This window comes from Oryctolagus cuniculus, chromosome 9 (genome assembly GCF_964237555.1).
Source record: "Oryctolagus cuniculus chromosome 9, mOryCun1.1, whole genome shotgun sequence".
Classification (NCBI taxonomy): Eukaryota; Metazoa; Chordata; class Mammalia; order Lagomorpha; family Leporidae; genus Oryctolagus; species Oryctolagus cuniculus.
In genome coordinates this window covers 76,833,832-76,851,604 of record NC_091440.1, presented here as the reverse complement: position 1 = coordinate 76,851,604, position 17,773 = coordinate 76,833,832, and the positions used below count along the sequence as shown (strand labels likewise).

The following is a 17,773-nucleotide window of genomic DNA, read 5'->3' as shown; positions in this document are numbered from 1 at the left end:
CGGATCAGCGTGGTGCGCTGGCCGCAGCGGCCATTGGAGGGTGAACCAACAGAAAAGGAAGACCTTTCTCTCTGTCTCTATCTCTCTCTCACTGTCCACTCTGCCTGTCAAAAAAATAATAATAAATAAAAAAAATTTAAAAATAGAGAACATTGGAAAAACCCTGCAAGATTTAGGTACCGGCAAAGACTTCTTGGAAAAGACCCTGGAGGCACAGGCAGTCAAAGCCAAAATTAACATTTGGGATTGCATCAAATTGAGAAGTTTCTGTACTGCAAAAGAAACAGGAAAGTGAAGAGGCAACCGACAGAATGGGAAAAAATATTTGCAAACTATGCAACAGATAAAGGATTAATAACCAGAATCTACAAAGAGATCAAGAAACTCCACAACAACAAAACAACCCACTTAAGAGACGGGCCAAAGACCTCAATAGACATTTTTCAAAAGAAGAAATCCAAATGGCCAACAGGCACATGGATCACTAGCAATCAGGGAAATGCAAATCAAAACCACAAAGAGGTTTCACCTCACCCCAGTTAGAATGGCTCACATTCAGAAATCTACCAACAACAGATGCTGGAGAGGATGTGGGGAAAAAGGGACACTAACCCACTGTTGGCTGGAATGCAAACTGGTTAAGCCACTATGGAAGTCAGTTTGGAGATTCCTAAGAAACCCGAATATAACCCTACCGTACAACCCAGCCATCCCACTCCCTGGAATTTACCCAAAGGAAATTAAATTGGCAAACAAAAAAGTGGTCTGCACCTTAATGTTTAGTGCAGCTCAATTCACAGTAGCTAAGACCTGGAATCAACCTAAATGCCCATCAACAGCAGACTGGATAAAGAAATTATGGGATATGTACTCTATGGAATCCTATACAGCAGTAAAAAAAAAAAAATCCAGTCATCTGCAACAAAATGGAGGAATCCTGAAAACATCATGCTGAGTGAAATCAGCCAGTCCCAAAGGGACAAATATCATCTGTTCTCCCTGATCGGTGACAATTAACCGAGCACCAAAAAGGAAACCTGTTGAAGTGAAATGGACACTATGAGAAACAATGACTTGATCAGCCTTTGACCTGATTGTCGATGAACAACTTAATATTTTATGACTTTTACTATCTTTTTCTTCTACTTAATACTATTGGTTGAACTCTAATTAACACTCAATTATTCTTAGGTGTTTAAATTTAACTGAAAAGTGATCTCTGTTAAATATAAAAATGGGAATAAGAGAGGGAGGAAAGGCACAATTTGGGACATTAATGGTAGAGTTAGAAACGTGCCAGAGGATTCCAATTCAATCCCTTCTAGGTGGCATATACCAAAGCCATCTCACTAGTCCAAGTGATCAATTTTAGTTCATAATTGATCATAATGATAGGTCTAACAGTCAAAGAGATCACATAAACAAGACTAGTGTCTGCTAATACTAACTGATAGAATAAGGAGAGAACAATGCAACATGGGAAGCTGGATACACAGCAGACTCATAGAATAACAGATGTCCTAAACAGCACTCTGGATCAGAATTAGCCCTTACAGCATTCGTATCTGGATGAGGAGATCAAAACACTCAGGAAAAAAAAAATGACCTAAATAAAAGATCTCTGCGAGTGAGATCCCAGTAGAAAGAACTGGGCTCCATCAAAGAAGGAGGTACCTTTCTCTGAAGGGAGGAGAGAACTTCTAGTTTGACTATGATCTTGTCTAAATAAGATAGGAGTCGGTGAACTCAAAAGGCTTCCATAGCCTTGACAACTCATGACAAGAGCCTAGGGAGATTACTGACGCCATAAACAAGAGTGTTAATTTGTTAAGTCAACAACAGGAGTCACTGTGCACTTACTCTCCATGTAGGATCTCTGCTCTTAATGTGTTGTACAATGTGAATTAATGCTATAACTAGTACTCAAACAGTATTTTACACTTTGTGTTTCGGTGTGGGTGCAAACTGTTGAAATCTTTACTTAATATATACTTTAGTATATATTTGATCTTCTGTATATAAAGAGAATTGAAAATCAATCTTGATGCGAACTGAATGGGAGAGGGAGCAAGAGATGGGAGGGTTGCAGGTGGAGGGAAGTTATAGGGGGAAAAGCCATTGTACTCCATACACTGTACTTTGGAAATTCATATTTATTAAATAAAAGTTAAAAAACGTTTTTAGGATCAAACTTTTAACTCTCATAATTTGTCACTATCTTTGAAAATTATATAAGTAATAAAGTTTTTAAGTTGGAACCCAAGAGAATAAATCAAACTCCTTAATTTCTGTGAAAAGCAAGAGTGCATTGCTATCTTCTATGAATTCTAATGATCAGAAATTAGCATTTGCCATAAGAAGATGTGCTTGTATACTTTCTAGGGGTATTTAGTTATGTCAAAAATTGTAAGGCTGGTCCCATTTACAAGACTACCTTATGACAAACTCTAAGCAAAGTATTTTAGTGAGTGTCCAATTCTTACAAGTAATAACAGGATTCCACTGTGTTTAAAATCATATAGAGCAGGCATTTGGTCTAGCAGTTAGGCTACCAGTTAAGATGCTCACTTCCCACATCAGACTGTTTGAGTCTGATGCCCAGCTCCAGCTCCTGACTCCAGCTTCCTGCTAACAGAGTCCCTGGGAGCCAGTGGTGATGGCTCAAGTAACTGGGTTCCCACCACCCACACAAGTTGAGACACCAGCTTCTTTCTTCAGTTCCCACGCTGGCCCAGCCATTGCTAGACACTGGGAAGTGAACCAGCAGTTGGGAGCTTGCTGATTCACTCTGCCTCTCAAATAAATAAATACGTAATTTTTTAAAATTCCCCTTTCCAAAAGCAAGTATTTTATTAATTTGAGAGTACATGATGTTGCATTAGAACATGAGTTCTGATTAAGAAGTGCTGTGTTTTATCTTACTGAAATCCAAGCAGAAGGATGTAAATTTCAAGCTCAAACCAGAGTCTGTTCCATTGCTATGTCAATTAACAATATGCAGACATAAAATCTTGCTACTATAAGTGAAGAGATTGTGCAATAGTTCCCTTCAGGGTTCCAGGGGATTCTGATCTAAGCCTGACAGACAAGTTACTGCTGGTTTGCTTTACCACTCAGAGTTAGAATAATTTCAACTACTTAGAAGTTCATCAAACTTGGGAACTCACTGAATAACTTACCTTATTTTTCATGTTATTTCTTATGACATTAATACATACTCATTACTGACAAATCTGGAAAACATTTAAAGGAAAGCCTAAAATAGAAAATGAAATCATTCCTATCCATAGAAGCCAGAGTTTATATATATATATACACACACACACACACACACAGAGTGTATATTTATATGCATGTACACTCTAGAAATGAGACCAGGATATTTATAGTTTTATAGCTTTTTTTTTCATTACTTAGAAACCTATACTAGCAATCCCTATGCTAACTAGGGCATGCTGTAATATAATAAACCAATCTCTGCAGTAGGCATTCAGATTGCCTTTGGTTTTCCCATCTATGTGACTGTAACAATCATGCACTATAGCCAATGCTGAGATGAGTATCTTCAAATGTAGTTTTCTTATGCATCCCTGACTCTCTCCCAAGGGTAAATTCCTAAAAGTGAAATAGTCAGCTGAAAGAGAACATTTGGTAAATCTGGTATAAGCTGCCAACTTGCCACATTATGCATTACTAATCTTCTTCACATTGTTTTCTAATTAGCTGAGGCCACAGAAGCATCTGTGAATGAAACAAATGACCTGTCTATACTGCTTAAGGAAACTACACATTACCCAGGCATAATGGGCCCACAAAAGCTGTGCCTGTACAGACAAGTGCACACACACTGATTCGCCAGGGGCACCGGGGTGTGGACAGAGCACAGGCCACTGGATCTGGCTTGGAACTGCAGCTCCACCAATGACTGCTTGTGTGGCCCTGGACGGCTTGCAGTTTTCTCAGCTATCCACCGCAGGTCTCTGTGTCCACATCTTTCGGCAGATTCGCCACATAAAGGCATCTGGCACTGCAGACTGCTCTCGCTGAAGTGCCGTGGCCCAGTGAACAACACAGCTTTAAGTCCCACCCCGCCTGCTACTCTGTGGATCCTAGGAAAGTCCCTTGGATCTCTCAGAGATATTTTCTTAATGAAATGCTCAGCTCGTACACCTGTTGTGAGGAATAAATGAGGTCATAAATATAAAGCTCCAAGCACATGCGAGGCACTTTAGTCATTCTGGTTTTTTTTAAGTGGGTTTCACACCCACAATGAGCCAGAAGGCACAGGATGACCAGTCTGTCCAGGGAGCGTGTTGGGACGCAAAGCCCTGAAGGCTGAGCATTCTCCACGGCAGTACCTAAGCCTTCTCCTTCCAGACGGGAGGCTGACTTGACCAGATCTGCACACCAATGTGCACACTGCTATGTCTTCGGTACCACGTGAGGTACCGACATGTGAGCACACTGACAACGTTCCCGAACCAGACGGCCAGGAAGGAGAAGTGGCAGCTCAACACTTCCGTAAACTACCAGTGTTCGTGGGTAAATGGGTTTAAGAAAAAAACTTCCTTTTCCCCCTTCATCCTAGTTTACACATTCCACCCAAGCAGGGATGTCGTGTGGTTTCACCGAAATCGTTCCGTAACACTTTCTATTTCTTTTTGCAAAGGCAGCTCCGGAGACGCCTGGGGGCACCACCTGGCTACGTCACCACCCAACACACTGGCTCCCAACTCCGTCCACCCTACAGGACTCACACATCAGAACCAGCAAACAAGAACCCGAGCCGCGGGCCCTGCGGCCTCTTCCGGAATCCCGTCCCAGGCCACCCGCCGCTCTGCGGGGACAGATGCGGGAGTCGGCGTGCCCGCACCCACCGTCAGCACCGGCGGCACGGGGCCGACCCGAGAGCGCGGCCCCGGGAACCGCTCCGCAGGCGGGCACCGCGCGGTCGGCTCGGCCCGGCCCGGCCCAGCAGAGGCAGGCAGAGGCAGGCGCCGAGCGCCCCAGGCCGCCGGCGGAGAGACCGACCCGAGCGCCGCGCCCCGCACGCGCAGGCCCGCCCCGGCCTCGCCAACGACCCAGAGCCAGGCCGACCCGCTCACGCCGGGCCCGCCGCCGCCGCCGCCATACCTTCTCCTCGCCATCGTAGATGCGCACCCCGCGCTGCTGGATCACCAGGGTCTCCTTGAGCTCCAGGAGGCCGCTGGTCCACACGAAGCGGTCCATGGCCGACGCTAAGCCGGCCGCTGCCGCTCGCCAGCCCGCCCGCCTACGCCGGCGCCGGCGCTCCCGGCCCGCGAGTCCTGCGCCAGGCGGACGGCGGCGCCCCCTGGCGGCGAGCGTGGCGGAGGTCGCCTTCCAGGGAGGGTGGGCACGGGAGGGGGGGCGTGTGCGGCGCTCGAGGGCGTGGAGGCGTGCGTGTCGCGCCCCCTGGCGGTCAGTCCGCCAATGGCCTTTTAGACCCTTGCTGGGCAGCGCGGTCCACCCCATCCTAAGCCCTCAGCGTAGAGGGAGCCCACACTGTAGCTTGGACTTCTTATTGTCCTTTACGCCTGCGTATCCGTAGCAGTTTTCTTGTCGGTGCCTGTCATTTCATTAAAGGCTATAATTTTTTCTTCAAATGAGAATTGATGGCACGATTTTTTTTTTTTATACAGCTGCGTTAAGTCCTTGTGCTCCTTTTCCTTTTCCCTCCTAAGATCGCTTTCATTTAAACATTTCCAGTATTAATACAGACATCCTGAATTTACTCTAGGCTGTATTTCAACATAGAGCTCCCATAATGTATCTGTTGATTGCTGCACACAAAACCCATCCGTGGCTTGCACCTCCCCCACCTCAGGCTTTCGACCCTGCTTATGTATTTTACAATCGTAAATGAGCTACGAATATTTGACTGTCTGCAAGTACCATCTGTTTTCCTCCTTAGGATTCTATTCTTAGAGCCGATTATGTATTGGAGACATATTTAGCCAGAGTGAAGTGTCACCAGCAAACTGGTCTTTTGCAGGCCAGGTAGCCCCAGCTATGTTACACATTATCATTTCTGTTCATTTCTGCTACTTGACCGTTATTTTTTAGTTTTTCATTTGCTGGTGAGGCTATTTCTTTTTTGGAGATTTATTTATTTATTTGAAAGGCAGAATGACACACAGAGAGAAGGAGAGGCAGAGAGAGAGAGGTCTTCCATCAGTTGTTTCACTCCCCAAACGGCCCCTTTTGGGGCTGGAATTGGGCCAATCCAAAGCCAGGAGCCAGGAGCTTCTTCAGGGTCTCCCACATGGGTCCAAGAGCCCAAGGACTTGGGCCATCTTCCACTGCTTTCCCGGGCAATAACAGAGAGCTGGATCGGAAATGGAGCAGCCAGGACTCAAAACTGGCACCCATATGGGATGCCAGCATGCAGGCAGTGGCTTTACCCACTAAGCCACAGCTGGTGCTTATAGCCCCAAGGCTATTTCTTACTTTAAAATTTCTTTGTTTATTTGACAGGCAGACACACACACGGAGAAAAGAGAAATGGACAGAAATACAGGGAGAGCTCCCAAGAGACCAGCACCGGGCACAGCATGTGAAACCACCACCTACGGGGCCAGCGCTGTGGTGCAGTGGGTTAAAGCCCTGGCCTGAAGCGCCGGCATCCCATATGGGAGCTGGTTCACGTCTCGGCTGCTCCACTTCCTATCCAGCTCTCTGCTGTATCCTGAGATAGCAGTGGAAGACGGCCCAAGTCCTTGGGCCCCTGCACCCGCGCGGGAGACCCAGAAGAAGCTCCTGGGCTCCTGGCTTCCAATCGGCACAGCTCTGGCCGTTGCAACCATTTGGGGAGTGAACCATCAGATGGAAGCCTCTCTCTCTCTCTCTCTCTCTCTGTCTCTACCTCTCTGTAACTCTTTCTGTCTTTCAAGTAAACAAAAATTAAATCCTTTAAAAAAAAAAAAAACCTACAGCACAGGATGAGCACGTGTTGGAGTCCCAGCTGCTGGGCCTCCAATCCAGCTCCCTGCTGGTGTGCCTGAAAAGGCAGCAGAGGATGGTCCAAGCTTTGGCCTGGCACCAGCCTTGCCATTGAGGCCATTTGGGGAGTGAATCGGTGGATGGAAAATCTCTTTCTCTCTGTCTTAAAAATAAATCTTTAAACACACACACACACACCCTCACACCCTGTGGTGGGCTCAAAAGAGGAAGAGGACAGGGCTGGGCATTGTGGCATTACCAGTTAAGCCACTGCCTGCACAAATTCAAGTCCTGGCTGTTCCACTTCAGATCGAGCTCCCTACTAATGCGCCTGAGAAAGCAGCAAAGATGGTCCAAGTCCTTGGGCCCCTGCACCTGTGTGGGAGACCCAGAAGAGGGTCCTGGCTCCTGGTTTCGGCCTGGCCCAGCCCTAGTTGTTACGGACATTTGCGGAGTAAACCAGAGTAGAAGACATTCATTCACTCATTCTTTCTCTCTCTCTCTGTCTCTCTCACCCGAGCCGCGGGCCCTGCGGCCTCTTCCGGAATCCCGTCCCAGGCCACCCGCCGCTCTGCGGGGACAGATGCGGGAGTCGGCGTGCCCGCACCCACCGTCAGCACCGGCGGCACGGGGCCGACCCGAGAGCGCGGCCCCGGGAACCGCTCCGCAGGCGGGCACCGCGCGGTCGGCTCGGCCCGGCCCGGCCCAGCAGAGGCAGGCAGAGGCAGGCGCCGAGCGCCCCAGGCCGCCGGCGGAGAGACCGACCCGAGCGCCGCGCCCCGCACGCGCAGGCCCGCCCCGGCCTCGCCAACGACCCAGAGCCAGGCCGACCCGCTCACGCCGGGCCCGCCGCCGCCGCCGCCATACCTTCTCCTCGCCATCGTAGATGCGCACCCCGCGCTGCTGGATCACCAGGGTCTCCTTGAGCTCCAGGAGGCCGCTGGTCCACACGAAGCGGTCCATGGCCGACGGCCTGTAGTTTCATGGTCAGCTGTGTTGGTGGAGACATTTCCGAGAAGGAATTCTTCTCTTTGGATCTTTTCGAAAAGGGTCTACCTTCTCTGACAATTCTGGGATAATGATATAAAAAAGAGTTTAAAAATATATCATTCTTGGAGAGGATAAGTCTGGATATTAGGAGAAAATTGCCGTGCTGGAAAACCTATCTGTTTTTCAAATTTTCCTGCTCACTCTCAGCCAATTGAGACCTCCACTGCTTTCTCTGAATCACTTCCTTTTAATATGCCCACTGAAAATCACTGGGGGGAAATTCACATGATATCAAGTTAACGTTTAGAGTGAACCACACATCTATCTAGTTCCAAAGCATTCCCATCACTCCGAAGGAAAATCCCTTACCCATTAAGCAAGCAGCCTCTCCCCAACCCCATCATCCACCAATCCATGGACTTCTGCGGATTTATCTATGCTGGGTATGTCATACAAATTGAATGACATCACACACAACCTTCTGTGTCTGGCTTCTTTCACTTAGCAAGCTTTAGAGGTTCTTGAGTTTTTGTTAGCTGTCCTAATTGTTAAACTGGTCTCTGTCACTTAATGGGAACCCATGTTTACTCAAGCTGTCTGATGAAACTTTAGTATAGAACAACAACATTGACAGCAGTACATAAAGAGCAGTGATGTCTTAAGAATGGTGAGAGTACGACTTGACTGTTGTTTCTGCCAGAGTTGACCTTAAATGTAAGCAGCCGTACTGAAAATGGGACATTAAGAAAAAAAAAAAAAAACCTACAGAAAATCCCACACCCGTTTTGCTACTAGCTGCCATAAGAGGTCTGAAGAAAAGAGTGGACAACAGTGGGGAAAACTTACCTTAGTGGAGGGCCGGCTTTGGAGGTTCTCACAGCTGGGCAGGGGCGCTGTGGGGAAGTCACACCCTCGCACCCCTGATCCCACGCTGAGACCCGGCTGAAACAGAACACAGCCCCAGTCCAGTCTTAGTGCAGAGACCAGGCAAGAGGAAGCAAAGTCGTGAACTCAGAGCGTAGAACCGGAAAGGCAGTCTGGACTCTCCCTAACTCTCCCACACTAAAACCTTCCGGCTGGGAATCGTTACGTTTTCTCTGGTGGAGAGGTGTTTGGGTGGCCTTTGTGAAGGTGCTATTTCTAGGTGAGGACTGAGCGTTATGGCAGCACACTTCAACAGCAAGTGTTTACAGTAAATGCTTTTAATCTTCACAGGCGGAGTATACACAACCTGCAGAAGGGAGCGCCTCTTTCCTCGTTCTCTCTCTCTCTCTCTCTCTCTCTCTCTCGCAGCTGATAATTGTGTAGTATGCAGGCATAGAAAACAGACTCCAGTTCCCGTCTGCGAGCTCAGCAAACGTGGAAACATAATTTCCGAGCTTGTCATCTGCGAAGCAGAGATGAGGCTCGAAATGGGGTCACGTTGGCGAGAGGAAAATACTCGTGCTCTCGGTACGTAGCCTGCTGGTTCCGTTGTCCTACAACAGGCGCAGCCAGAGCACACTTTTTTGTCTCGTCTGCCTTCCTCAAAGGACCGTGACCATCCGGGGACTCGTCCTATCTGCAACCTCGAGGCGCTGCTAGGTGAGGATTCAGCGGACCGACTCCTCCTACGCTGCACAGTCGGGACGAAGAGCGTTGTTTGACTTTGAAACGCACAGGCTCAGCGGGCACGGACCCGGGTGGACGCCCGGGCACGCTCCCGGCACCCGCAGCGCAGGCCCCGCCTCTCTGCGCCTATTGGCCCATTCAATTCACGCCGGCACCAATGGGCGGAGGCGGCGCCCGCGCTGTCAAAGGCTAGCGCAGGGGCCGCGGCGCGCAGTGTCCGGCGGCCGCGGCCTGAGGGAGTCTGAGCCGCTCCGAGCAGACGCGCATCCTCCGAGCACGGGCTGCTATGAGCACGCCGGCAGTTCCCCGGGACCTGCAGCTGCCCCCGAGTCAGAGGGCCCAGTCCGCGTTCAGAGGTGAGGCTGGCCGAGATGGCGGGAGCGGCGCCAGCCGGCCGGAGGGGCGCGGGCGGGCGTGGGGGCCGGCGGTCAGGGCCACCGGGCCTCCCGCCGACGGTGTGAGCACTCGAACCGGTGGCTGTTGGCTCTGTGGCGATAGTGTGCGGGTTGAGAGCCTTTTGTGCGGTGGCTGCCGGCTGCGGACCGGTAGACACGAGGAATCCGTTTAGTGACGGAGCGAGTGCGCATGCGTGGGTGGCGTTGGGGGTCCCGGGCCGCGGGTGGTGGGGCCGCTGCCGGGGCGGGGCGGGGCAGGGCAGCGCGGGTGCACAGTCCGCCTGCGCCTGCGCCTGCGCCTGCGCCGAGCCCTCCCCGAGCCGGGTCGTGAGTGCCTCTGGCGTGGTGGGCTTGCCTGCTCTGATGTTTGGATTCACTTCCTCGCTTCCTTATTCTGGGAACCCTGGGGTTAAGTGGGTCTCAACAAATACGACTACTGTTATTTCTTTGTTCTACAGATGAGGAAACAGTAATTCTCAGCTGAACCAGTTCTGGCGAGTTAGAACTTGGGAGTCCAGTGTCTCGCCTAGTCTACCGCTCGGTTCCCTGAGGCATGGCTTTCAGCAGCGTAGACAGTGGAGAACATGATTCTCCTGCACAGTGCTTGTGGGGCCTTTCATGATCACATTCGCTTATTAATGGAATTATTTCCCAAAGGCAGTGCTGAATTGGGCGCTTTTCTGGAAATGGAAAATGTGATCTCAAGTACAGCAGTTTTCGAAATAAAATCTCCACTTAGCAATATTTGCTGTTTTAATTAATGTTGACTTATAGATCCTATATTTTATTATTTAGAACAAAGAAGACAGAAATTCAAGGAACATCTGTTAAGAAAAAAAACATTTTTTCATACAAACAGGAAAATCAGACATTATCCAGGTGAGGTCAAATTTATTCCAATTTATTTTTACATTCTTTTTTTGGTACAAAGTTTTCAAATCTGGTGCTATTTTGCACTTTCAGCACATCTCAGTGTAGACTAGCCACATTTCAAGTACCTCAGGACCTACATGTGGCTCGTGGTACATTATTGGATGGTGTACCATTAGATTGTTGAGTTATTCTATCTAAATTGATTCACATTCTTAAGCAGAAACAAAGGTGTGTGTAGGTGGCGGGGCAGGGGTTTCCAAAATGCAGAGATTTGAAGATTGTTTTAATCTCAATTCAACTAGAAAACTCCTGATATTATCTTATTTACATTTTTAGAATTTTACATGGTTACAGCAAAAACAAAGCTTATGAAAGTATATGGAAGTAGAAAGACAAAAGGTTCCCTCATTTTCTACAGTTAGCTCATAATAGCATCATTCCAGGTTTTTTGCCTGATAAGAAGCTGGGCTGTAATCTATTATTACTAAATAATAATTTAGTAATATTATTACTAAAGCCATTATTACCAAAGCCACCATTCAAAATGTGTGCTCCTGGCTTTGTCAATGCTTTGCCACTTCTCTAAGCCGATTGAACAAAGATGTGAAAGGTGGCATAACCATAGTTATTAATTATTGCAGATATCAAATCGTGTGGATTCTAAATGTGCAATTTTTTCATGTTTTAACGTAATCTGTAGACTTTAGATCTGTTTTAGAGTCAATTACAGGTCTGATGTTTTTCTCCTCTTGTTTCATGTTGGATAAAATCATTAGAATCACCTAAAAGATTGTCACAGCCTGTGCTGGTCAGTCTATAATTGTAAAAGGCAGATTAGGTTAGTTAGAGAAAACATTGCTTTGGATAAATGGCCTAAACACAATGCCAACTAAAAACTACAATTTTTAATGTATCCTGGTTTGTGTGTGGTAAATTCTGGATTTCCTTTGGGAAGAATATTTAAAAAAAGATTTTCCTCAATTTAATAAATCTGTTAGTAAGTGCTAAAACTAACCTAAGGAGGTGTTGCTTGATAAAGGTTTTTTTTCTGAAGACTTGTTTGGACACTAGATAAAAATGATTTGGAATAAGATTGTTATGTGTTTACATACTCTATGGTAGGGAAGATGTTAAGACTTTTAGGAAAATTCCTCAATTGTCTTGTTTGCTACTGCACTGTAATAAAACTTTTTCTTAGGAGAAATAAATCTCATCTCAGTTCTTGCCTCAACTTAAAATATAAAATTGTAAAATTGGTTAATTACTAATATCCCCCCAATCCTTCTTCCCAAAAGGAAACCTCCCTGATACAGAACTGATTTCTCTCTTTTTTTTTTTTAAGTTGTGGAGACAAGACAGTGATGATGTATGAGGACCAGGTCCAAAAAGGAACAAAAGCTCTGAATCTTAAAACAAAAATGGTAAGAGATGAACATAGAACTCATAAATATCTTTGTTTTTTCCCCTTCAGAAACTCTTTCTGAAAGAAATGAGTCCTAAACTACCGTTTTGTCTTAAATAACTCTTTTAGGCTGATAAAGAAAATCTCAATAGACCTACAGGGGACAAAAATACAATGGTGGACAAAAATTGTGTTCCTTTAAAACTGTCTAATGAATTAAACAACTCAACCACAGCAATTGATGCAAAGAATTTTGGTGATGATAATCAAGCTATGCAGTTGTTATCAATTAAAGATGATCCCCAAAGTCAACATATGACATTAAGCCAAGCATTTCACCTTAAAAACAACAATAAAAAGAAACCAGTGACTGCAGAAAAGCCAAAGCAAGATGCTAACATGCCCAAAAAACCTGTGCTTGGAGCTTACCGTGGTCAAATTGTACAATCTAAGATTAATTCTTTCAGAAAACCTCTACAAGTCAAAGATGCAAGTTTGACAACAACAACGAAACTTGCAACTACTGTCTCTAAAGCCACAAAGCCTCAGCCTATAAACACTAGCAGTGAAACAGTGAAAAGTGAGCAACCCTCAAATATGACAGCTGCCACTAAATCTGTGAGCGCTACATCTCAGAATACACAACTTGTGAGACCTCCTATTAGAAGTCACCATGATAATACCCAAAACACGGGGAAGCAAAGCATCAGTAGAACCTTGGCCAACGTTACCATCCGGAAAGGGCCTCGGGAAAAGAGTTATTACAATCAAAACCAGCTTTATCTAGTGTCAAAACTGCTTCTTCTCAGGACATAAAAAGAAACAAGGCACTGTCCAGAGGCATAGCATCTGAAATGGTAGCCAAGCCTACTTCATTTCTAATGCCAAATTGGTAGAAAAGTCAAAACCCGTTGACCAGCAAAGACCTACTATAGCAACGGCAACTGTTAGTAGTCGGTCAGGTCAACCCAAAGAAACTGCAGAACAGAAAGTAAGTAGTTGTAATTTTCTTTATTTTATTACTTTAATTTTCAGTAGTATATCACTTTTGGATTTAGCTTATAATTTCATTGACTATACCAGAATTTTTCATGTGTCCTGTCATGTGCATGATGTCATATGTCATGGGACAATATGATCCGATAGAGATTGTGTTTAAGTATGTTTTATTAGTTTGCATTCTGTAACCTAAGTGCAAAATAATTGGGAACCACTTTATAACCTCTCCATTTAAAAATGAACTTGGGATCTTTGAGCATACACTTGATCTTGATGTGTTCAGTTTTTTGTTTTTTGGTTTTTTGGTTTTTTGGCAGGCAGAGTTAGACAGTGAGAGAGAGACAGAGAGAAAGGTCTTCCAATGGTTCACCCCCTAAATGGTCGCTATGGCTGGCGCGCTGCACTGATCCGAAGCCAGGAGCCAGGTGCTTCCTCCTGGTCTCCCATGGGGTGCAGGGCCCAAGCACCTGGGCCATCCTCCACTGCCTTCCCAGGCCACAGCAGAGAGCTGGACTGGAAGAGGAGCAACTGGGACAAAATCCGGCGCCCCAACTGGGACTAGAACTGGGGGTGCCAGCCCCGCAGGCGGAAGATTATCCTAGTGAGCCACGAAGGCGGCCAATGTGTTCGATATTTTTAAACTGTGAACTAGGTGTGTGTCACTAGTGTAGAACCACTTAAAGACCTGAAATACTTTGAAACTTGCTCCATTTGGCAGAATTCTATCATAAATATCAAAGTAATACTTACCTGCTGCTTCTAACTGTAGAGCTCGTCTGAGTGAGTGGAAAGCTGGCAAAGGAAGAGTATTGAAAAGACCTTCTAACCCAGTAGTTCAACAACCTGAGCCTGAGGGACAAGCTGGAAAACCGGTTGGGTCCTTCTGGACTACCATGGCAGAAGAAGATGAGCAAAGACTATTTACTGAAAAAGTAAACAAGGCAATTTCTGAATGCCTGAACCTGATTACTGAGGTAATGTTTATTTTATACAACATTTGTAAAGCATTTTAAAGTTTGAAGATTACTTATTAATTAGATTGTCAGTCTTTTTAACCAAGTAATGTCAGTGAGTTGCTGTTGATTTAATGTCAGATTGTTTGCACAGTTAATTAACTAATTGTAAGATATACTGCCTTGTTCATTAATTGTGAGATTGTTAGTCTTTCATTGACTGAGTTTTCCACTGAGTTTACATAAATAGGACAAAGGGATAATTGGGTTTTTATTTGAGTTCCAGTTTTGTAAGATGTTAGTATCCAGTGGATGGGGTAGATATTTACTTTCACTTCTGATATTTCTGTTTCTTATCTTTATTCAACATACTTAAAATTTTTTTACACTCATAATGTATTTTACCGAAAGCTAGCAACACGAGTACTATTAACAGTAATCATTGGGGCCTGCGCTGTGGCATAGTGGGTAAAGCCGCCGCTTGCAGTGCCGGCATCCCATATGGGTGCTGGTTCTAATCCCGGCTGCCCTACTTGCAATCCAGCTCTCTACTATGGCCTGGGGAAGCAGTACAAAATGGCCCAAGTCCTTGGGCCCCTGCACTCGCATGGGAGACCTGGAGGAGGCTCCTGGCTCCCGACTTCGGATCGGTGCAGCTCCGGCCTTTGCTGCCATCTGGAACCAGTGGATGAAATACCTCTCTCTCTGCCTCTGCTTCTCTGTAACTCTGACTTTCAAGTAAAGAAATAAAATCTTTAAAAATAGTGATAATAATAATTATGTGAACCATTATCACAGATTAAATTCAGATAATGAAAATAATTCTCTAACAAAATCCCATTCATCTCTAAACCAATATCATCCTGGTCTTGAATTTATTGTAAAAATTTACTATTTGAACCAAAATCTTCTGGAGTGATAATAATCAGCCCCAGAATATTTTCTTTATTTATTGGCTACTGTTTAATCTTGTTTTTGTGAACCGTTAGTGTCTAAGATCTGAAACAAGACTGAATGTAGGGTATGATTTTAAAACTTACTCTAGATGAACTTTTTTTTTTTTCAAAGATTTATTTATTTGAAAGTTGTATTTACACAGAGGAGGAGAGACAGAGAGAGAGAAAGGTCTTCTGTCCGCTTGGTTCACTCCCCAGATGGCCACAACACTCAGAGCTACACTGATTTTGAAGCCAAGAGCCAGGAGCTTCTTCTAGGTCTCCCACATGGTTGCAGGGCCCAGGGACTCGGGCCATCTTCTGCTGCTTTCCCAGACCATAGCAGAGAGCTGGATCGGAAGTGGAGCAGCCGGGACTCAAACTGGTGCTCCATATGGGATGCCGGCACTACAGGCAGCGGCTTTACTCACTACGCCACAGCGCTGGCCCCATAGATGGACATCTTTAAACCTTTTGAGGACCCATGAAAATTATATTCAGAAAAACGCTGGTCCTATTATTACTTTGCTGCAGTAAGGTTTTTTGTTTTGATACTATGGAATTTTTCTGCCCTGCTGTTTAACTAAATATAACTCTTACATAAACCACTACAAATTCATTTTGGCCATAATATCAAAACCCAACAAAGACAAATATGGAGGGACCAGTGCTGTGGCATATCAGGTAAACCTGCCGCCTATAGCACCAGCATCCCATGTGGGTGCTGGTTCGAGTCCCGGCTGCTTTACTTCTGTTCCAGCTCCTTTCTAATGCACGTGGGAGAGCAGTGAAGGATGGCCCAAGTGTTTGGGCCCCTGCACCCACGTGGGAGACCTGGATGAAGTTCCTGGCTCCTGGCTTCAGCCTGGCCCAACCCCAGCTATTGTGGCCTTTTGGAAAGTGAACCAATGGATGGAAGATCTCTTTTCTCTGCCTCTGCCTCTCCTTCTTTGTAACTCTGCCTTTCAAATAAATAAATAAATCTTAAAAAAAAAAAAAAAAAAAAAAACAAGACAACAAATATGGAAAAAAATCCTCAGGCTGTTCTCAAACATTTGATAGATGCAAAAATTCTAAGTAAGGGGGCTAGCATTGTGGCACAGCAGGTTAAGCTGCCACCTGTGACACTGGTGTTAACCCTGATGGAACTATAGGCTCCTGGCTTCAGCCTGGTCCAACCGCAGTGCTTGCATCCAAGTGGGGAGTGAACCAGCAGATGGAAGGTCTCTTGCTGTCTCTTCTTCTCTCTCTATTACTCTACCTTTTAAATAAATAAAATCTTTCAAAAGAAAATTCTAAGTAAGGTATTAACATGGAACCACACTATAGACAAGAGGATAAACATCAAGACCAAAATTCATACATAACTTTTTCATAATATGCATTTTATTTTTTTTAATATTTATTTATTTATTTGAAAGTCAGAGTTACACAGAGATAGAGGAGAGGCAGAGAGAAAGAGAGAGAGAGAGAGAGAGAGAGAGGTCTTCCATCCAATGGTTCACTCCCCAATTGGCCGCAACGACTGGAACTACGCCAAGCCGAAGCCAGAAGCCAGGAGCTTCTTCATGGTTTCCAAGGTGGGTACAGGAGCCCAAGGACTTGGGCTATCTTCTACTCCTTTCCCAGACCATAGCAGAGAGCTGGATCGGAAGTGGAGCAGCTGGCACTTGAACTGGCGCCCATATGGGATGCCGGCGCTTCAGGCCAGGGTGTTAACGCACTGTACCACAGCGCCAGCCCCACATAATATATATTTTCTATTAACGTTTTGAAGACTGCTTATTTATGTCTCAACTAATATTTCATTTCTTTTGCCTTATACTCATTGCTGATGCTATGCTTCTTGAAGTTAGGATGATTTTTATTTTAATAAGCTGAATTATTATTTATTCATAGTTTGTAGGGTAAAAAAAAATCACACATGTTATTTCTTGCTGTTTTAGGGATGCCCAAAAGAAGAAATACTAATCACACTAAATGACCTGATTAAAAATATTCCAGATGCCACAAAACTTGTTAAATATTGGATTTGCCTTGCATGTATTGAACCAATCACAAGTCCTATTGAAAATATTATTGCAATCTATGAGAAGGCCATTCTGGCAGGGGCTCAGGTGAGTTAAAATTTATTTATATATATTATTACAGTGAAAAAGATACAGAATTATTTTGGGGACACAAGATAATGTAACTTAATAAAACTGGTTTATGTATAAATAGTATAATAGTAAAGAATGTTCAGACACTAAAGGATTGCATTATAGAAGCTATTTCGAGCCGGCGCCGTGGTTCACTAGGGTAATCCTCCGCCTTGCGCCGCCGGCACACCGGGTTCTAGTCCCGGTCGGGGCGCCGGATTCTGTACTGGTTGCCCCTCTTCCAGGCCAGCTCTCTGCTGTGGCCAGGGAGTGCAGTAGAGGATGGCCCAAGTCCTTGGGCCCTGCACCCCATGGGAGACCAGGATAAGTACCTGGCTCCTGCCATCGGATCAGCGTGGTGCGCCGGCCACGGCGGCCATTGGAGGGTGAACCAACGGCAAAAGGAAGACCTTTCTCTCTGTCTCTCCCTCTCACTGTCCACTCTGCTTGTCAAAAAAAAAAAAAAGAAAAGAAAAGAAGAAGCTATTTCGAAGCCTTCTAAAATTTTTTGTCA

General features: G+C 45.6%; 1 protein-coding gene and 1 pseudogene across 1 annotated transcript in view; both read left to right on the top strand.

The window, feature by feature from the left end:
- Positions 1-4,805, top strand: part of LOC138843204 (phosphatidylinositol 3,4,5-trisphosphate 3-phosphatase TPTE2-like) — a 94,385-nt gene extending 89,580 nt beyond the window's left edge. Inside the window, exon 25 of the mRNA XM_070049005.1 lies at positions 4,670-4,805. The gene's annotated coding sequence lies outside the window, so the exon portion shown is untranslated. The remainder of the gene's footprint in view (positions 1-4,669) is intronic.
- Positions 4,806-9,847: 5,042 nt separating this feature from the next.
- The window catches only part of LOC138843820 (cytoskeleton-associated protein 2-like), a 38,749-nt pseudogene continuing 30,823 nt past the window's right edge, over positions 9,848-17,773 (top strand).